The following is a 23,480-nucleotide window of genomic DNA, read 5'->3' as shown; positions in this document are numbered from 1 at the left end:
CTTATACTGTATGTATAGGTGTCCATCTTAGACAGTACAAAAATTACACTTTTCATAATAAGTGAGCATTTTACTAGGGATTACTATGCAAACGAGACACATTTTTAGAAAACTATAATAGGTATAGTTTTACGAGAACATCACGAACTTTTACATACTAGAAATACTATTTCAAGGAGATACATTCATATACAAGAACAAACGAACATTTTCATATGTACTTCAAATAGTTTTCACAACCGTTTTTACATGTTAAAACACTTTTAGAAACTGTCTTACAAACTGTAAGTTTCCTTTTCGAATCTTTTATAGTTGTGCTTCAAACAAAGGTTTTCTCACACTTAAACTGTGTTGTCAAACGGTTTTCGATTTGATTTATAAACTGGCATCATCTTATCTATTAAAATTTTCAAAGGTTTTACAAAACTTCTTTTATGCTTTTATATTAAAAATTGCATGCCTCTATATGTATAGTTATATAAGAAATGTTTAAAAGACTTAGGAAGGCTATCCACCCTATTTCCTTTTCCTCGATTTGGATGTGGTCTGATGGGATATTGGGTACTCGTCCGAAAGTCGTTTAAATATTAGTTATATATCATATGTACATATATAGTCTTAAATGTTCCATCAGTCAGTTCAATTCCGACACTCTCGGGTAGCAAGAGTGTATAAACCTACTTGGACACTCATCAATTACATTCTAATAAACTATTATAGGAATAGTTTAGAGGATACAAAACATTATTCTTATTAGAATAAATTACACCAGAGTCAGTTCATTCATGAGTCTAGACTACATGCTATACGAAGGGATACTCTTACAGAGATTCCTCTTACATGGATATACTTATAGGGATACTCTTACAGAGATCTCTGCTTACATGAATATGTTTACATAGATACGCTTACATGAATACGTTTACATAGATGCGTTTACATGAATACGTTTACGTAGATAATATATGATGCGTTTACATGAATATGTTTACATAGATGCGTTTACATGAATACGTTCTCCTTCTTATCTTTACCTTGTGATACAATCACATAATCTACGAGATAGATTGGACTTTATATCCTAGTACCAAAGGATACTTTGTGGGACTAACCATTCCTATAGCCACTGTTAGCTACAGAGGATAATGACACATCTCATGATGTCTACGGTTAATACTTATACTAGGAAGACATTTAAGGAACTAACCATTCCTTCCACCTGCTGTTACCTACAGAGGAAAATGAACATCTACGGATATTCACGGTGAGAACGTTTCGGCAGTCGCGATGTCGTGTTTATCCTAATACCAAAGGATAATACTTATATAGCTATATTTTCCTTATTACTTTTATTTTGTGATACATTCACGTAAACGATGAAGTATACTATATACATTGTTAATAGTAGTCATAAAGGGGAAAACCATCTTTGTTACAACAAAACATACAAGTCTTGGTAGAAGACTACTTTCAAAACAGTCAGGTCTTGGTTAAAGACTACTTTCAAAACATTCAGGTCTTGGTAGAAGACTACTTGCTATACTAGTAGAAAATATGGGATTTTCTAGGAGTTTTCAAAACATATACAAACGATTCCATTGAACGATTTCAAATGTTATCATCAAACTTATACGAACAATGACATTAAATACATATGAACTCACCAGCTTAAATGCTGACCTACACTTTCAAAGTAACTTGTATTCTCAGGTCATCAGTAGACAGGTACGATGACCAGGTTTTGCGAAGACGGATCAGTCAAGACTTGTCTTTTATTTTTGATTACTAATTGTAATGTCTTATTACTATGAAAGAACACACATGTATTAAACTATTACTATTAATGCAATGTACGATGTTGTTTCTTGTTTACTACTTCACATTGTTGTGATACATACATGACGTCCTCCGCCCGAGAACGTTTCTGCCGTTCTAGGTTTTGGGGTGTGACAGATTGGTATCAGAGAATTGTTTATAGTGAATTGAGTATATCAACCCATAAAAGATATACTAACTATAAATACAATGGGATTAAAATACTCTGACTTAGCGTTTGTACTTCTAAAATAATAAAATATTTTAGTAAGTATACGTGCCTGCATTCATACTAAAATCGGTGTCACAACGACAAGAACAAAAGTATTACGATTGTTGAATATCACAAGTTAGCTTGGGGATGTATAGTCAGTCTTGGGAGTGGCATAGCCTGATCAACTATGTTGGTCCGAGGAGTGATTAGCATATGCCTAAGAACGGTTGTGATGTAGCAACAATTCTAAAAACTTACCAACATTACCACAATGAGAACATTATAACAGAACTTAAGTCTAAAATACCATAGGGGTGTTTTGTGTTACCATAATTACTTACTTGAGAACTAAAAAGGATCTTCATTTCTAAGTTGATAGTTGCTAAGTGGATACACTAAGGCTATATGTACCTAGGATGTTATAGACTTAGAATCGGTGAAGTTTTTGCTTTACCCTTATTCCTTGTGAATTTGGAGTTAAGGTCACTTATTCGAAAGCCTATCATATGTTGATTACATATGACTGGTATGCACTTTACAAATAGCGATTTAACTAATGAAGATTTTCTAATAATTATCTAGATAGTTCGTCTAATAATTATTTCCTTACCCCAATTCTCGTGTAGATAACAAAATTGGACTCCATCCCCACGGCAACACGTACCTTCAGAACAAAGGTAATGTTGGCTGGTTTGAAGAAGAACTAGAGAGTGATCATCCAATCCCTTTGAATGATCACCATGCTGAAAACCTTTCAAATGTTGATAACTCCGAACCCAAGGTTGAGAACCTACCCCAGGCAACTCCCGTTCCAATTCCTAACCCTTGTCCGGCTTTTCATGGCCCGACGCCCCCTTGGGTAGAATGTTTGGAGATAGGGAGCGAAGAGCAAGATCAAACTATGTCATTTGATGGAGACCGAAGCTTCTACAACACAAGTGAAGGAAGCTCAGTAGACAGAATTCTTCCAAGTCTGGCCGCAGAGTTGCCCGAAACGAAATTCAGGGCAGGACGACTCTCCAATCTATCTAAGAGATTAATGCCAATGCCAGAATGCATACCATTCACACCAACCGCCTTGATCACAAGTGAGAGATCCGAGAGAAACCATGAGACCCTGCTGCAAGCACTAGCTGAAACCCGAGCCGAAGTCATAGAGCTCCAAGTACGCCAGAAGGTGTGCGAAAGACACCTACTTGATATGGAACGTCAACTGGCTGAATTGAGAGTTCACCATAAGGGTGACCGTCGTCAGTAGTAGATGCTTTACTTTATTTCCCTTGTAAAAAGGAATCATTTTCTGTCTATGCTCGCTGTGGCATTTTCTATGAAGCTATCTTGTACTGTAAGTACATTTGGTTAGATCTTTATGATGTCAGGAACTATCTCCTATGGATATGATGTAAGACCTTTTACAAGGTCATTTTCCCGAACTTTTACGTCATGAATATCAAAGATATTGACAGTCGACTAACTTCTGTGTCATTATTTATTCAAGTACTCTTATCATACTTTCATTGGAGTCTATCAGAAACATGCTTTAGTCAAGTCATTGGACTATAATAATTTAGCTCCGGAAACATCTCCAAGTCTCTTTTAGTGGTTGGATCATGTTATTCACCAACCAACGATACCTCGACTTGAACGACAAGCGTCTTGAGACCATTCTATGAACTTACTTCCACTCATTTCTAGGACTGCATCATAGGGATGTAGGTCAACCCTTCATAAACATACTTCCAATCCGTACTAGGACTGCATCATAGGGATGTAGGTCAAAATTTCGAGAACATAATCTTACTCTTTACTTGAACAATCGTAGTACATCTAGAGTCAACCAGAATCGCTCACAAAATCTTTATCTTTCTTGTTATAGAATCATGTCATCATCCGGAAACAATCAGCCGAACAACGAAACCCCTATCCTCCATATCGACGTCGCTACATTACAAGCTACAGTAGCAGCTGCTGTGACAACTTTCCTTACACACATCAACTCAGGCAACACAAGCAGGACTGATAATGGAGTCGAGAGTTCCGATGGTAGTACAAAATCGGGAAACCAACAAATGGCAACAGTCATAGACTTGCGAATCCATAAGACCGAAAGGAAGAGACGATATTGTCAAGCCCCAAAGGAGCGCAAGAGATCCCAAAGATTTGCCATGCCACAACAACAAGTGGCAACTCCTGCAGAACGCTTTAGGAAGCAATTTCCAAGGTGGAGTAATGAGGAAGGCACTCGTGTCCACATAACACTGGCTAAACACCTCACTCCCGCCACCAAGGCTAGCACTAGCCAGTCATGCTACCAATGTGGGGAGATAGGGCACCTCAAGAAGGATTGCCCTATAACAAAGAACTCTGGCGTAGACGGTAGAATTCTCAAGATCACTGTTGCAGGAGAACCTACTCCGAAACCCACGTTAATGTAATTTAGGCGTTTCGTTGTAACAAAATTATAAACCATCCAAAACTAGTGCAACCAGAGTCATATCTTTTGCGAGATCTCGTCGGTATAGGGATGCTCGTGCTGCGTATACTTGCCTTTTGTAGTATACCTTATTCGCAGCAATAGTCTTGTAGTAGTCTAAAGTACTGTAACTCTGTTGATGGTTGCCTAGTTGTGTTTTGTCTGTAAACGTCTTATGTCCAAATCTAATGTCTTTAAGTTTCCTTATGATTCCGACATTATCATACGACTTGATTCAATTTGATTCTCACAAAAACAGCTTCATACGTACATCTCTTTCTTCAAAATCGCCTTTCCAGCGAAGTCGTCATATCAGAACACCAAGTACTCATGAATGGACTACCTCATAGTTCTTTTCCTTTCCGAAGAAATCCCTGAAGTGCCACTCGTACAGTACGTCAAGTGCAAATCGAAAGGTCCATATGGTTGATCTATCGCTAATGAATGTATACATAAGGGTGATATATAATCAAGGTTCTACAGGTTTAGAATTGACGATTCCACTTTAACTTCTTTTTCTTCGATGGGATGTGAGCTTAAAGAAAAATCAGTTATTCGACTACCTTTTGAATCTTAATTATATACGAATCGTATACACGAGATTGTGATCATTGAACCATGTATGAATTCTAATATAAACTTCAGGACGGAGACTGCCCAAGACTACGAGTGATCATGCTGCCATGCGAATAAACTTAGAAGCCAAACACATGCCCTTCCTGTCGATTGGGACAAGAGAGACACTATTTGTAGGGTACAAGATGTACTATTCTCACAGTCCACAAAAAAATTCAACATACGTTCGACCAAGAAGAGTTATCATGCCAGTGAAGTCAAACGAAAGAAGCAAAGTCTTATCCCGATAGTGAAAGGTTTGCTGGAATGCCAAGCGAGCAACTGAGTTCACTTAAGAACACTAGAATCAAATAAAACTTCTAACCGTAGCATGGTTATCAATTCTATTTAAACTCTAATTTCGGGACAAAATTCCCTCTAACGGGGGGATGATGTGACAACCCGATATTTCGAGACAATATGATGGATCACAAGTCAAATTTACGTCAAAATTTAACTTTCCTAAAATCTTATTTGGGTTACAAAAAGTAGTAGGAATCGTATCAAGGTTTTCGTACATATAAAGAACCCTAGAATCCGAGTTATAACGAAGAAGTTATGACCAATCGAAGATTCTCGGCAAAACCGGCAACACTGATAGACGTAAAACGTGAAGTTTCAATACAATAATTTTTAGCCTTAGGTATCTAAGTGAAAGTTTTAGATATCATTAAACCGTAAACGTACATGAAAAGAATGTCCAAATCTGACTTCGTATGAAGAAGTTATGATTTTTCTAAGTTACGGATATAACAGTAGACAGCTAAAAACTCGAAATAGAGATCGAGAGACTTTTAGCCGACACAAACTAAATGAGAATCTAAGGTCTCGACAATAGAAGCGCAACGGTAAAAAGTCTGACGGAAACGGACGTCGGATGAAGAAGTTATGGAACTTTAACGGACTTTTCCTGTCTCGACCTATTAAAATGTAATATTAAAAATAAATTCAAGATTTGCCGACGGAGTCTAAACGAAAGTTGTAGATCGTAGTCTCAATTTCACGTGGATATAAAGAACGTCGAAAATGGAGGTCGTATGAGAAAGATATGAATTTTTGAAGTTTACTAAATAATTAAAATATTAATTATATTCAAAACCCGGTATTATCCGAAGGAGGAGTCATCAGACCAATCCAGGTTACGCCCAGCGTACCCTCGTATGCCCAGCATACTCGGATGCTAGGCTCCGGCTCGTCCACGTCGCTACGATGCTTCAACCGAGGATGCGGTCATGCCTGACGTTGCGTACGCCCAGCGCACCCTCGTTAGTACGCCCTGCGTACGCGAGGCTTTCAGCCCCTATAAAAGGGATGCGAGGATGCTGACCATTTTTGCTAAATTCTTCCCTTTCTCACGCCGAAGCTTTGGGTTTCAACCCTCGGAGTCATCCCAAAAGGCTTGGTTTTCATATCCAAGTTGGGAAGGAAGTTTTACGCTCCCGAGATTCCCGAGATTCCCGAGAATCCCGAAAAATCCGCTTGCTTGAGTAGAAGTTCTAGTCGGTTTTCGTCCCGCTTTCTTCACTCTATCAAGTGAGTTCATACCCCTATAATCCACACTTTTAAATGTTTTATAAATGTTTTTATATGCTTTTAAGGGGGGGGGGGGGGGAATACAGGTAAAACACACGATAACTATCGTGTGTTATATAAAGTTTCATTATACACTTTTTATGAACGGAATCATATGTGATTTATAACTATTATAACTCAAACACTCTGCTTATACTGTATGTATAGGTGTCCATCTTAGATAGTACAAAAATTACACTTTTCATAGCAAGTGAGCATTTTACTAGGGATTACTATGCAAACAAGACACATTTTTAGAAAACTATAATAGGTATAGTTTTACGAGAACATCACGAACTTTTACATACTAGAAACACTATTTCAAGGAGATACATTCATATACAAGAACAAACGAACATTTTCATATGTACTTCAAATAGTTTTCACAAACGTTTTTACATGTTAAAACACTTTTAGAAACTATCTTACAAACTGTAAGTTTCCTTTTCGAATCTTTTATAGTTGTGCTTCAAACAAAGGTTTTCTCACACTTAAACTGTGTTGTCAAACGGTTTTTGATTTGATTTATAAACTGACATCAAGTCATAAATTCTTATCTATTAAACTTTTCAAAGGTTTTACAAAACTTCTTTTATGCTTTTATATTAAAAATTGCATGCCTCTATATGTATAGTTATATAAGAAATGTTTAAAAGACTTATGAAGGCTATCCACCCTGTTTCCTTTTCCTCGATTTGGATGTGGTCTGATGGGATATTGGGTACTCGTCCGAAAGTCGTTTAAATATTAGTTATATATCATATGTACATATATCGTCTTAAGTGTTCCATTAGTCAGTTCAATTCCGACACTCTTGGGTAGCAAGAGTGTATAAACCTACTTGGACACTCATCAATTACATTCTACTAAACTATTATAGGAATAGTTTAGAGGATAAAAAACATTATTCTTATTACAAGAAATTACACCAGAGTCAGTTTATTCATGAGTCTAGACTACATGCTATACGAAGGGATACTGTTACAGAGATTCCTCTTACATAGATATACTTATAGGGATACTCTTACAGAGATCTCCGCTTACATGAATACGTTTACATAGATACGCTTACATGAATACATTTACATAGATGTGTTTACATGAATACGTTTACGTAGATAATATATGATGAGTTACTATTACATATTATATGTGTAGATACTGTTATATAGTTCTCCTTCTTATCTTTACCTTGTGATACAATCACATAATCTACGAGATAGATTGGACTTTATATCCTAGGATACTTTGTGGGACTAACCATTCCTATAGCCACTGTTAGCTACAGAGGATAATGACATATCTCCTGATGTCTATGGTTAATACTTATACTAGGAAGACCTTTAAGGAACTAACCATTCCTTCCACCTGCTGTTACCTACAGAGGAAAATGAACATCTACGGATATTCACGGTGAGAACGTTTTGGCAGTCGCGATGTCGTGTATATCCTAATACCAAAGGATAATACTTATATAGCTATATTTTCCCTATTACTTTTATTTTGTGATACATTCACGTAAACGATGAAGTGGACTATATACATTGTTAATAGTAGTCATAAAGGGGAAAACCATCTTTGTTACAACAAAACATACAGGTCTTGGTAGAAGACTACTTTCAAAACAGTCAGGTCTTGGTAGAAGACTACTTTCAAAACAGTCAGGTCTTGGTTAAAGACTACTTTCAAAACATTCAGGTCTTGGTAGAAGACTACTTGCTATACTAGTAGAAAATATGGGATTTTCTAGGAGTTTTCAAAACATATACAAACGATTCCATTGAACGATTTCAAATGTTATCATCAAACTTATACGAACAATGACATTAAATACATATGAACTCACCAACTTAAATGCTGACCTACACTTTCAAAATAACTTGTATTCTCAGGTCACCAGTAGACAGGTACGATGACCAGGTTTTGTGAAGACGGAGCAGTCAAGACTCGTCTTTTATTTTTGATTACTTATTGTAATGTCTTATTACTATGAAAGAAAACACATGTATTAAACTATTACTATTAATGCAATGGACGATGTTGTTGCTTGTTTACTACTTCACATTGTTGTGATATATACATGACGTCCTCCGCCCCAGAACGTTTCCGCCGTTCTCGGTTTTGGGGTATGACAGTAAACCCGAGCCGTACACGTGCGAGCCGTAAACTCCGAGGCCTTGGACTGATGTGTGTAAAATGCACTAGTTTTAATCCTACTATTTAATTATAAATTTAGCACACAAAGGCAGTGAACCTGTCTTTTAGTGGTATAGTTGGATAAGTAGAGTGTCGCACTCAGGGAACGAAAATTAAACTAATAACTAATTTTAACTAATCAAGTAATAAAAGTAAAGGTTTTTCTCTAGTTTTACAAGACTAGAAATTTAAATACACCACCTAACAAGTGATCAACTAAAAACTAAAACAAGTAAAAATTCACCAAATTTGATAAAGAGTTTCTATTTAGGTCCAACCAGTTCACTCCTATGGTTATTTGTATAATAATATGATAAATTAATTATTATTAGTTACCAACTATAGTGGTTAGATTCATGTTTACTAATACTAACCCTTAGACAATTAATCAGTTCAAGCAGTGTCCAATTGTTTAAACTAATTAATTCCCTAGTTCAATTATTTGGATTAAATAAGACTTGTACTTGGTTAATCAAGTGGGTGTTTCAATTAACCTCTTGTTTGTTGGTTTCTCAAATAAGCTCACACATTAATTTACCTATTCTCTAGTTAATCCTAGTTTCATGTTCATTATTCCTAGACATATGATAAAGTGTTCACATAAACATATGAGGTTAACAACTAAGAGATGTTCATGCAGCTTAATTGTCTTCCAATTTAACAGAAAATAGTTGTGGTTAATGTATAAGGTTCTTTAACAAACTTAATTTAATGAAATCACCAATAAACAATTAACAAAAGTAATAATTAAACCATAGGAGTAATTTGGTTCTTCCTAAACAGAAACAATACAAATTTAGCTCATGATTACAGTGGAAACAAGCTCAAACACGAATTTGACTAAGGTAAACATGATTCAATCCTAAAATTAAGTGGAAAATATAACCTAGTTTGCCTTGAGTCTTCAAAAGATCAATGGTTAGGGTTCTTCTCGTCTCCACAAGGTTCTTCAATCGTAGGTCTATCTCCAAGAAAGCCAGAAAGTCCCCCAATTCGGATTAAGATCCATTATTTATACTTATCACAAAACAGGGGCAACTCGGCAAGTAGGTCGTGTACTCGCTGAGTAGGCGTGTAAAATCCGTGTACGACAAGGATTTTTGACTTTTCTTCGGGAACATTCTCATGAACTTGCCGAGTAGGTGCGTGGACTCACCGAGTAGGTGTGGGTTTTTCCTTTTTCTTCATTCTTTGGTCTCTAATTTCTTCTCCTTACTCCTTTTTACCTCCAAGCATATCTTTTGGACTGAAAACACAATTTAAGCATTATTAAGTACCTTTTGTCCATATTATGCACATAATTAGCTAAAAATGAATAAAAATCTATACTAAACATATGGCTAATTATGCACATATCAAAATACCCCACACTTGACTTTTGCTTGCCCCCAAGCAAAACTGAATTTTAACACATTAGAGTCACATAGGACAACTCCAATCGAACCCAGCCATTATGCCAAGACCGCAACGCATGCATTTGTGTCTAAAATTTTCCTAATAACCCCTCATACTCTAAATACTCACAATCCTCATAAACATTTGCTCACTTTTTCCGAACAATGCTCATTTTGATGCATCCCTCCGAATCCATCCGCAGAAAACCTCTTAACCTCAAGGTGTTTTTGGTTGAGCAACCCAAGCATACATAATCTAGACAATTACAATTTATAATACCACATCGGAGCTCTTTGGAATTCTTCACTTCTTTGATATTTGATCTTTAATTTCTTTGAATTCATCACCTTGTTGTTTGATTTTTGGTATCTTCAACTATTGAATTTCTTTAGAACTTTGATCTTTTAACTTCACACTTTAACTTTGATGCTCCAAAAATTCTTCAAACTTTTTCTTGTAATTCTCTCTCTTCTTTATAACATGTAACTCACTTTTTTTTTTCACTCAAATCCTACATGCTTAAGCAGGGGCGCTCAACTTCAACCTTTATTGGTTAAAGGTACTAGTCTTCCTGGATACATTTCAAGTACACGATGCTAAACATATTGCATCCTTTAAACTAAGCGAGGTCGTGTTTTTGTCCCATGATTTCACTAGAATAAGGAAGCCACAAATGCACTAGAACGTATATAGGCTCGACTAAACATTTGGGTTTTCATGCAATCATCAACATAATTCTAACATGGAATCCTAATTACTTTTTACCAAAATTTTCTAAATTAAATCCTAAGTAACATTTTTGGTATGCAAAAGTGCAAAAATTTTAAAATAGATCTAAATTATGATATTAGGATTCTAAATTTGCTAAGATGTAACCAACCCCCTACCCCACACTTAATCATGCAATGTCCCCATTGCATGTTATGCATGAAATAAAAACATGAAATGTAGAGAGAATTGGAACAAACTCCCCTGGGGTAGTAGTTGCGAAGGTGATTTTCTTCAATTATGCTCCAACTTTGAATGACTTTAGACATGGGAACAGCTCATCCATGTCTTGGGTGTCATGTCGTGTGTGGTAGACTTGCAAACAACTCAAATATGTAAGACAAAGCTCCTAGAAACCTCCAGTAATGACTCTTCACGAAAATGTTGGATAAGACTGCAATGAACATGCCCAAAACAACTCTGGGATTCGAAAAATGTTGATGGACTCGGTGAGTACATCGTGTACTCGGCGAGTATATTGTCAACTTGCAGTAATGTCGTGTAATTACCCATGTACTCGCCGAGTAGGCTATGTGCACTTGGCGAGTAGGCGCTGAGTTGAGAAAAATGTTCTGCTCGTTTACTTCTCGACTGAGGTGCTGAATTGGGGTAATTCTGTGACTCTTCTTCTAATTACTTCAGTAACAACGCACTCAATCACTCCCCACTCTAACGGACTCAACCTTAATAGAAACACTTCACACTCTCATTTGAAACATTCATCACTTGAACCTTGACCCTTAAGACTTCTAAATGCATCCTAACCTTCAAAACTGAAAAAAATGCAACCACGAGTGAAAGCAACCAAATAAAAGTCCTAAAACATAATTATCCAAGTTCAACAATAATCCAAAACCAAACACAAAAAAAAAACACAAAACAATAAAAACATAAAAACTACCAATCTTCAATCTTCTTCTTCCATATTTGCCCCTCCTGCACCACTGCCTCCTTCTTGATTGTTTCTTCTCGACATCCTCTCCTCCCAATTCATGATGTAAGGATAACCGGGCCCGGGTCTTGGGGCGATATTCATTTGTTGGAAGAGATACTCAAACGATTGATTATTGTAGTTGACGCCTCTCCTAATATCATCCAAGTATCTTCGGTATTCAACTTGGTTCCACCCGTCATTCTCATCATCCACTGGAATAACCGGTGGGTCTTCTCGGGCCCTCTCACTCCTTTGCCTCACCCGTCGCCCTGGCTCCTCGAGGATAACCGCCTCATCCTCATGCGGAATGGCAAAAGAATCTCCAAATTTTTCTACAATTCGTGCCCTCCGATATAAAGTAGTATTGAAAGGAGGAGGAGAAATGACGGTTAGTGCCCTCACCTCTTGCAAATCCAAGATCCCATATGATCTCGGGAGCCTCGTTACGAACATTCCCCCATTGATTTTGGACGTCACTTTTTCTTTGACAGCCCCGTACGCAAGATATTTGGCCAAGCAGTAGGGAAGGTTGCAAAAGACATCGGGAGTAATGATGCTCCATAGGTAGAAGATATCAAGGGTCGGGACCTTGTCATCATCCTTCCTCATGTTGATAGTGCTGGAAATGAGGTGGTGGATGAGACGATGAACTGGTGAGCGGATGTGGCCTTCCTGTGCGGAAGATGGAATGTATACCCGGTTGGCAATGGTGTTCCACCAGGTGGAAGCAACAACTTCTTCAGGGAGGTCTTTATGGCTCTGCTCCAAGAAGGTTTCAAAATCCTCATTCAACATGGCACTTTGATCGTAAATGCCAATCCTCCATGCAAGCTCCGCTATGCTGCATTTTCGTAGCTCCCCACCAAGTGAAAATGAAATAACATTGGAATAATAATATTCACTACCACCCCGAAATGAGATGGTAGCGAAAAATTCCCAACACAACTCCGCAAAAACCGGCTCTTGGATCTTGAATAATTCTAACCATCCATCACAAATGATGGTAGAATCCCCCACATCGCAAGCCTTTACCAAATATGGCGTCAATTCTTCCTCCAACCCGATCTTTCCCAACCAGTCCCAGTTTATTGCATTGGGGAGGTGGATCTCATTCTGTTTTAGAGCTTCCAATCTGTTTCTAGCACGGGCCTGTGAGGATTTAGAAGTTATTTGGTGAAAAGAAAGCCACAGGATGTCTCCTTGGCTTCCCCCTCGTGAAGTTTGGCCTCTTCTGGACATGGTTCCTGCAAAATAACATTAAGAAAGCACAAACAAACAACACCCAATAGTTAAAATTAAATAAAACAGATCTGTCAAAGCTCCTACTCGCTGAGTTCATGAACTACTCGGCGAGTAGGAAGAACATCGGGACCAGATTCCAATCGGACCATATTAGGTCACTTGAAACATCTAATTTTGCATAGGGGTTTGTTGTACTAAGTCCATTAAACACTAATCCATAAGAAATTTTGACTAAATCCTCCTAATTCATAGTAAAATAAAAACCCTAAAATTGGAGAAAACCCACAAATCCGAGTTTTGGGCAAAATAAGGACTAAGAATCGATAAAGCTTCAATCTTTAACAAGTATTCGGAGTAAAGATCATACCTTTTTGCTTGATAGATGGAGATTCAACAAAAGTTGGAGAAATCGCTTGAGAGGAGATATGTACGGCGAGTATGAGGGTAATGGTTAAAATGAGTGAAAGAACCCTTATTTACAGATTGAAAACAACCCATGTAAAATTTCTACTCGCCGAGTAGAAAAGTTCTACTCGCCGACTAGATCCACGTTTTCGCGATTTTCTGGGTTTTTAAACATGTACTCGCCGTGTATGCGTATAAACTCGGCGAGTAAGGTTTGCAGTTTGAAAAAAAAAACTTAATTTTTTTTTATTTTTAAACCACCACCCCACACTCTGAGCATTGCTTGCCCTCAAGCTATCATTTAAAACATATTTTCAGAAGAAGAATGAAAATAAAACAGAACCTAAGAAATTAAAAAGAAAATAAAGGGAAAAGAAATGCAAACTCTAAACACAGGTTGCCTCTCGTAAGCGCTTCTTTTTAAGGAGTCATTAGCTGGACTCCTTCCATGCTACGTTTCTGCCATTCCCTCCAGCAACAGGCCTTCTTCTATGTCTTCATTCCTTGGGACTCCTTCTTCGTACCTTGTCACTCTATGTCCATGAAAGGGGTACCATCTTTTGATAATAACTCTATAGGACCATGTGGAAACACCTTCTTCACTAGAAAAGGACCATCCCATCTTGACTTGAGTTTGCCTGGAAAAAGTTTTAGTCTTGAATTAAAAAGCAACACCTTTTGCCCTTTATGAAACTCTTTATTAGCCTTGATCCTGTTGTCATGCCAACTTTTTGTTTTCTCTTTATAGATTAAAGAACTAGTATAAGCATCATTTCTAAGTTCCTCAAGAGCGTTCATTTGCATCAACCGGTTGTTCTTGAGCTCCGCTATGTTAAAGTTGCACATTTTTAAAGCCCAAAAAGCTTTATGCTCGATTTCCACTGGTAAATGACATTGCTTTCCATAAATTAGCCTATATGGTGTAGTACCAATAGGTGTTTTGAAAGCTGTTCGGAAGGCCCAAAGTGCATCATCTAGCTTGTCCGACCACTCCTTCCGATTGCTCCCCACCGATCTCTCCAAGATTCTCTTCAAGGCTCTATTGGTCACTTCGGTTTGCCCACTAGTTTGTGGATGGTAAGATGTAGAGAATTTATGAGTTACCCCATATTTCCTTAACACCTTTTCTAGTTGATCAATGGCAAAATGTGTGCTTCGGTCACTTATAAGAGCTTTTGGAACTCCAAATCTCAAAAATAACTTCTTCAAAAATCGCACCACCACCCGAGCATCATTAGTTGGTAATGCTTGTGCCTCCGCCCATTTGGATACATAATCTACCACCACCAATATGTATTTATTTCCTTTTGAAATGGGAAATGGTCCCATGAAATCGATCCCCCATACATCAAATACTTCACACACTTGAATACTTTGTTGTGAGATTTCATTTAGGGATGAAATGTTTCCCGCTCTTTGGCACGCATCACATTCTTTGACAAATTGGGCTACATCTTTAAAAATCGTGGGCCAATAAAACCCAATGTCAAAGATCTTCTTAGCAGTGTACTGTGCTCCATGATGTCCACCGGTGGGCCCGCTATGACAATGCTCCAAAATTTGTCAGCTTTCATTTCCGAATACACATCTTCGTATGATTCCGTCCGTGCAACTTCGGAAAAGGTAAGTCTCATCCCAAAAGTAATATTTTATTTCTGAAAAGAATTTCTTCTTTTGTTGGCGGGTAAGATCTTTTGGGATGTACTTGCTAGCTAAGTAATTAGCTATGTCCGCGAACCATGGCTCTTCTCCCGTGGTCACCATAATGTACTCATCCGGGAAATTGTCTCCAACTTTATCTTCTTGCAATTGCGGGTTTTCAAGCCTTGATAAGTGGTCGGCTGCTACATTCTCCATTCCCTTTTTTTCGCGTATCACGATGTCAAACTCTTGAAGAAGTAGAACCCATCGTATCAATCTTGGCTTGGCATCCTACTTGGCAAACAAATACTTGATAGCATAGTGGTCGGTAAAAACAGTTGTTTTAGATAAAACTAAATAAGGGAGGAATTTATCAAAGGCATACACCACAGCTAATAATTCTTTTTCGGTGGTGGTGTAATTCTCTTCGGCCGGATTTAGATTTTTACTTGCATAATAAATGGGTCGAAAGTGCCTATCAACCCTTTGGCCAAGAACAACTCCTAAAGCAAAGTCACTAGCATCACACATTATTTCAAATTGTAAATCCTAATTCGGGGCAATAATGATCGAAGCATTAGTCAATTTTTCTTTCAAGAATTCAAACGCCTCTAAACACTCTTTAGTAAAATTGAATGGTGCATCTTTTAAAAGCAATTGTGTTAGAGGTCTAGTTATTTAGGAAAAATCTTTTATAAAACGCCGGTAAAAACCCGCGTGTCCAAGAAAACTTCTAATTCCCTTTACATTAGTTGGTGGGGGTAATTTGGCAATTGTGTCTATCTTTGCCCGATCCACTTCAATTTCCGATTTGGAAACCTTGTGGCCTAAAACTATACCCTCCTTGACTATAAAGTGACATTTCTCCCAATTAAGGACTAAGTCGGTTTTTTCACACCTAGCAAGCATTAGATCAAGGTTAGTGAGACAATCATGGAAGGAAGATCCAAAAACAGAAAAATCGTCCATAAAGACTTCCATGAATTTTTCCACCATGTCGTGGAATATGGCTGTCATGCCCCCTTGAAATGTTGCGGGTGCATTGCATAACCCAAAGGGCATGCGTCGATAAGCAAAAGTCCTACTTGGGCAAGTGAAAGTGGTCTTTTCTTGGTCCATGGGGTCTATGGGTATTTGGAAATAACCCGAAAAGCCGTCTAAGAAACAATAAAAACTATGTCCGATAATCGTTCTAGCATTTGATCAATAAAAGGTAAGGGAAAATGGTCTTTACGAGTGGCATTGTTTAGCTTTCGATAATCGATGCACACTCTCCAACCGGTTGCCGTTCGTGTCGGAATAAGCTTGTTCTTCTCATTGGTTATGACCGTCATTTCTCCTTTCTTGGGCACCACTTGGACCGGACTCACCCACGGACTATCGGAAATAGAGTAAATGATCCCCGCATCTAAGAGCTTGACTACTTCCTTCTTGACCACTTCTTGCATGTTTGGGTTTAGTCTTCTTTGGTGTTTCACAACCGGCTTCGCTCCTTCCTACAGACTAATCTGGTGAGAACAATAAGAGGGACTTATTCCCTTGATATTGGTAATGCTCCATGTCATAACCCGCTTTCGCTTCTTCAAGACTTGAACTAGTTCTTCTTTTTCAGCTTCGGAGAGATCAGAGGCTATTATAACTGGTAATGTTTTGAGCTCCAGTAAGTCTTTTTCAGCATCAAGTTCTTCATCAAGTACAGGGGAGGGACTGGTAATGTTTTGAGCTCTGTTTTTGCGTTATGCATGTTGTACTCGCCGAGTGCAGGGGAGGGACTCAACGAGTCAGCTGCTGAATTTACAAATTCAATTTTTTCTTCACATGGACTCGGCGAGTATATCGGCCCTACTCGCCGAGTCGCTCTATCAGAAAGCTTTATTAATTCTTCATAATCAGCTTCTTCCAGCATCCTCTCGATCTCCAGTAAGTCTTTTTCAGCATCAAGTTCTTCATCAAAGATGGTGGACTTGTTGGGATCTTCATTATCACATTCCTCCATCAATTTATCAAACATGTCAATCGAGAACGCCATGTCATCACTATTCCTCACATGCTTCATAGCTTTATCAACCCTGAAAGTGACTGAATCATCTCCTACCCGTAAAGTAAGCTTCGAGTCTCTCATGTCCACTATAGCACTTGTCGTGTTGAGGAAAGGTCTTCCAAGGATGATCGGGACTTGAGGATCCACTTCCATGTCTAGAATTATAAAATCTGCGGGAAATACAAACTTGTCCACCTTGACCAATAAGTCTTCACATATTCCTCTTGGAAATGTGATTGTCTTGTTTGCTAAGTGAATTGCCATACGAATTGGCCTTGGTTCCGGGAGATCCAACTTCTTGAAGAAAGAATAAGGCATGAGATTCACACTTGCTCCTGAATCAGCCAAAGCATGGATGGTAGCCAAGTTACCAAAATGGCAAGGCAAAGTCAAGCTTCCCATGTCACCTTTCTTCTTTGGTAATTTTTTTACATGGCAGCTGAGCAGTTTTCATTAAGAACTACTTCTTTCACCTCCTACATCTTCCTTCTATTGGTTAGAAGCTCCTTGAGGAACTTTGCATATTTTGGCATTTGAGCGACTGCTTCGATGAAGGGTATGTTGATTTGAAGAGCTTTAATATGGTCAAGAAACTTCTGGTACTCCTCTTCCTGCTTTTCTTTCTTAGCTCGGGCTGGATATGGCATTGGAGGCTGAAAGGGCTTTTCACAAACTTTTTCTTTCGAGTTTGGCAGTGGACTCGTCGATTCCATATTCTGGACTCGGCGAGTATGGTATGTACCATGCAGCTTTTGATTTTTGTCTTCTTTTTCTCCATCCTCTTTCTGCAATTCTTTGGGTGCTTCAGTCAGAATAGGGGCCAAATGAGTAATTATCTTCCCATTTCTTGTTGTGACTATGTTTATGTGCGCGCCTCGTGGGTTGTTTTAGGTTTTACTAGGAAGTTCGCCCGGTGATCTTTGATTGATTTGTTGAGCAAGTTGCCCAAGCTGTGTTTCAATGTTGTGGATAGATGCTTGCTGGTTTCTAAGCATGGTTCTTGTCTTTTGGATTGCAACATCATGATCATTATGTCTCTTTTCTGAAGCAGCTACAAATTTGGTAAGCATCTCTTCCAAACTTGGTTTTCTTTCTTGTGCCGACTCCTCCTTTTGGTAAAAAACCTCTTCCTTTTTGCTTGTACTTCTCCTCCTTAGCCTTCTTGTACTCGTCATAAGGGAGCCACTCCTTCTTTGGTTTACGCCAATCTTCATCATGTCGGTCCCCACTTGAGTAACAAACTTGACCTTCTTATTGCCATTTTCATCCAATTCGCAGTCTCTCGTAAGATGAGGCCCATTGCAGTTCTTACAACCCACCCGAATAGCATGTATCGTTTGATCCATTTTGTCCATCCTCATATCCATAGTTTTTAGCATATCCATGACCGCTGACAAGTCTTCTGAGGCTGCATAGGCGCCCCCCTAGTCACATCATTTCTTGGATTATGGTATTCTCTACAATGCTTAGAGAATTCTTCAATTAATTGCTTTATCACTGGAGGTGCCTTCTTCGTGAGTGGACCTTGCGAGTTAAGTAATTTCCTTGTGGTAACATTTACTCCATCATAGAAGATGGAGACTTCTTGTTGACTATTGAGGTCATGATGTGGGCAATTCCTTAGCAAGCTCTTGTACCTCTCCCAAGCTTCATATAGTGACTCTCCAGCTTGTTGTTCAAAGTTAGCTATGGCTTTCTTTAGCTTGGATATCTTGGATGGTGGGCAGAATTGATCAATGAACTCTTCTTTCATTTGGGACCATGTAGTGATAGATCCGGGGGGCAATGACTTGAGCCAATCCTTTGCAGCACCCTTCAAAGTAACCGAAGGCATGCGAAGTAGCTGAGTTTCCCGAGGCACATTTGGAACATTAATGTAATCAGCCACATCATTGACTTCATCCAAATGTTTGTAGGCATCCTCATGGTCTTTTCCGGTGAAGGGGATCTCCTTAACTTGAGCAAGGATGTGACCCTTTAGCTCAAAAGTAGCAGTTGCGGGAATTGCGGGTTGCACAAGTCCCGGGCCAGTGTCAACACATATCCTCTTCTTCCATTGCCCCATGGGGATGTCATCAATGTTAGCCATGGGAAGAGCTAACTCGTCGCCGGAATCGGAGTCGTGCCCGTATGTAGGTTCTTCTTCCTCCTCGGTTTCGTACTCGGTGTCTTCTTTGATCGGGTCTTCGCTTGCTAAAGATGCACTAGATGCTCCTGATTTGCTGCTCTTCTTCTTCCTAAAAACAGTCTTCAAGTTAGACAAAGGCGACTTCTTAGGTGTATTCGAGCTCTCCATGTCTTTGCCTTTGTTCTTTCTCAATGCGGATTCCGGGTCTCCAAGCGGGGGTACCAGTGGAGTGTTGGATCCTCTGGTCATGAAAATCCTGCAATAAAATAAGAAAAACACGTAAAAAGTATAAAAAAAATGCAACTGAACTAAACGGAAAATAAATACCAAACAGCAGGCTACTCGCCGAGTAGGTGCAAGTGCACTCGGCGAGTAGCTTGTTTTATTAAAAAAAATTAAAACTAAAGGTAAAAATTCTAAAAATTACTAATGAATTCTAAAACCTAACCTACTTACTGAATAACTAAAAAAATTAAATTTGTGCAAGAAAACTCACACAAAGGATCGATAAAATTAGGAATAAGATTTAATTTTTGAACCGTTCCCCGGCAATGGCGCCAAAAACTTAATGTGTGTAAAATGCACTGGTTTTAATCCTACTTTTTAATTATAAATTTAGCACACAAAGGCAGTGAACCTGTCTTTTAGTGGTATAGTTGGATAAGTAGAGTGTCAAACTCAGGGAACGGAAATTAAACTAATAACTAATTTAACTAAGCAAGTAATAAAAGTAAAGGTTTTTCTCTAGTTTTACAAGACTAGAAACTTAAATACACCACCTAACAAGTGATCAACTAAAAACTAAAACAAGTAAAAATTCACCAAATTTGATAAAGAGTTTATGTTTAGGTCCAATCAATTCACTCCTATGGTTATTTGTATAATAATATGATAAATTAATTGTTATTGGTTACCAACTACAGTGGTTAGATTCATGTTCACTAATACTAACCCTTAGACAATTAATCAATTCAAGCAGTGGCCAATTGATTAAACTAATTAATTCGCTAGTTCAATTATTTGGATTAAATAAGACTTGTAATTGGTTAATCAAGTGGAAGTTTCAATTAACCTCTTGTTTGTTGGTTTCTCAAACAAGCTCACACATTAATTTACCTATTCTCTAGTTAATCCTAGTTTCATGCTCATTATTCCTAGACATATGATAAAGTGTTCACATAAACATATGAGGTTAACAACTAAGAGATCTTCATGCAGCTTCATTGTCTTCCAATTTAACAGAAAATAGTTGTGGTTAATGCATAAGGTTCTTTAACAAACTTAATTTAATGAAATCACCAATAAACAATTAAAAAAAGTAATAATTAAACCATAGGAGTAATTTGGTTCTTCCTAAACAGAAACAATACGAATTTAGCTCATGATTACAGTGGAAACAAGCTCAAACACGAATTTGACTAAGCTAAACATGATTCAATCCTAAAATTAAGTGAAAAATATAACCTAGTTCGCCTTGAGTCTTCAAAAGATCAAAGGTTAGGGTTGTTCAGGTCTCCACAAGGTTCTTCAATCGCAGGTCTATCTCCAAGAAAGCCAGAAAGTCCCCCAATTCGGATTAAGATCCATTATTTCTACTTATAAAAAAACAGGGGCAACTCGGCGCGTAGGTCGTGTACTCGCCGAGTAGGCGTGTAAAATCCATGTACGACAAGGATTTTTGACTTTTCTTCGGGAACATTCTCATGAACTTGCCGAGTAGGTGCGTGGACTCGCAGAGTAGGTGTGGGTTTTTCCTTTTTCTTCATTCTTTGGTCTCTAATTGCTTCTCCTTATTCCTTTTTACCTCCAAGCATGTCTTTTGGACTGAAAACACAATTTAAGCATTATTAAGTACCTTTTGTCCATATTATGCACATAATTAGCTAAAAATGAATAAAAATCTATACTAAACATATGGCAAATTATGCACATATCACGGACCGTAAATCGCTTCCGGTCGTGAACCTCGGGCCGCAAACTCTGGACCGTGAACCTCGGGCCGTGAACTCCGAAACCCTAGCCGCCAGCCGCAAACTCCGCCACACCCTTGCAGGTTTCGACCAAAAAACGCGAAGAACAAACCCCCCTTAATTTTTAGAGATCTATCCAAAAACGCAAAAATCTTTCCAAAATAAGATCAAATAATGCTCCAAATCTGACAAAATTGACTGATACAACCAAGCTTTGATACCAATTGCAAGTCCCTAATTTGCCTGTGTATCAATCATATCCGTTTGATGGTGCGGAATCCCAATCAAACAGATGATGTCAGATCAAATAAAAGAGAAGGAGAAGAAGAATAATATGAATCTCAATGTATTGATAAATAGAATGTTGATCCGGATATAAGAGATTCACACACACTAACACACACTTGTTCTTCTCTTTCTCTAGGCCGTACACTCCTTCGTGTTCATCAATCTCTACTCCTCACCCTAACACCTATATATATACAAGGGAATACGGACTTGGTGAACATGGGCCGTAAATGGGTTTACAGCTGTAAACCTGTTTACGACCGTAAACACAACTGTAAACACGTATACGGCCGTAAACACCAAGTTGATTACGGTCCAAAACACAAAAATACAATTTTCTAGAAAAGTAAAGTATAAGCCATATTTTTGACCCAAAAAATATAGTGCTTGGAAGCAACCAAATGCAATGAAACACCTCATGGGACTAGGAAACACTTTATCCAAGTGTTAAAATCACATGTGATTCATCAAAGGAAAGTGGAATGGCACTATCATGAGTTTGCGGCCATGGGTTTATGGCCAAGGGAATTTACAGCCATAAACTCATGGTCAAACATGCATAAGAGGGTGTTTGAAGGCCAGGGAAACTTAAGGGACCATTACTCTACACAAGGATGATAAAGACCATCATAAGGAAGGCTTTTGATGAGTTTACGACCAAGGAAGGAGCTTACGGCCGTAAAATCATGGATATTATGAAATGAGTGTGGTTTAAGGTCCTATACTCATCAATGAATGGTTCTAGGTCACAAGCTTTACATCTAAAAGGGTTTATGGCCAAAATGGCACCCTTATAGGGGTTTACGTCCATGGGATGGCTTGGTCGTAAAATCCTTTTCTCCTTGTATTATTGGTGATTTCAAGGATCTATTCAGATGTTGTAACTAGATAATAAGTTAAGGGTAGAGTACTTATGATATAGAGGCCGTAAAGGGTTGATTTTGGCCAAGAACACTAGTGTGTGTTCTTGGTGTTTCTTGAAGATCTAAGAAAACATGATTTCCATGGATGAATCATGAGGATGAAGCTAGTTAAGAAGGATTAACAACAAACTAGAGAAAGAACACTTACGATTTTTGAAGATCAAGGATGAAAATCGGGATGATACTTGAGAGAGAACTCAAGTGTTCTTGAGGTGAAAGTGAAAGAATGAAGAAAAGTTGAAGGATATGAGCTTATATAGAGGAGTTTACGGCCAACCTTGAGTTTACGACCGTAGAATCAAGTGTTGTGGCCGTGAACTGTTTTTGATGAGGTTAAGGTTGGATTTGTTGCACAGTGTCTCTAGCAGGTACTTCCTAACACTCATTCCTTAAGTGTACTAGACTCAGAATACTCAAACAGACTCTAAATTGTGCTAACTGATAGCAGGATTGAGTCTGAAACTGAGTTGAGTTGACTGACTAAGGTTTTAAAGTAAAAATTTTCAGGTTGTCACATGGAACCACAACATCCAATCAAAAGCCAATTTAGACCTATTAGAACACCAAAGGAAATAATGAGAAACAATGCTATAAAAAATATGACACTTGTTTGGTTGTTCGTTACCAAAAATGCTTTTGTTTCGAAACATCCATAAGAACAACCAATCAATAAAGAACATTTCTTCCAAAACATCTTTAAACTGCTTCCTCAATATAATATTCTCGAACCAATCAACCCAGTCACTGGTAGAATTAAAATCATGATCCTCGAAACCCCACCACTTCAAAATTTTATCCAAAACTGCTTTAGCAATCGAGCATGAAAAGAACACATGATGCACTAATTCTACACTACTGTC

At 38.2% G+C, this 23,480-nt stretch overlaps 1 non-coding gene across 1 annotated transcript; it reads left to right on the top strand.

The window, feature by feature from the left end:
• The first annotated feature begins 18,909 nt into the window (after positions 1 to 18,909).
• Positions 18,910 to 19,016, top strand: LOC111911870 (small nucleolar RNA R71). Its single transcript, XR_002857009.1, has one exon. It is a non-coding gene; the product is annotated as a small nucleolar RNA R71 (small nucleolar RNA).
• The last annotated feature ends 4,464 nt before the right edge of the window (positions 19,017 to 23,480 follow it).

Source organism: Lactuca sativa, chromosome 8 (assembly GCF_002870075.4).
Source record: "Lactuca sativa cultivar Salinas chromosome 8, Lsat_Salinas_v11, whole genome shotgun sequence".
In the NCBI taxonomy this organism is placed as follows: domain Eukaryota; kingdom Viridiplantae; phylum Streptophyta; class Magnoliopsida; order Asterales; family Asteraceae; genus Lactuca; species Lactuca sativa.
The sequence above is the reverse complement of the archived record's forward strand: the minus strand, read 5'-3'. Positions and strand labels throughout refer to the sequence as shown.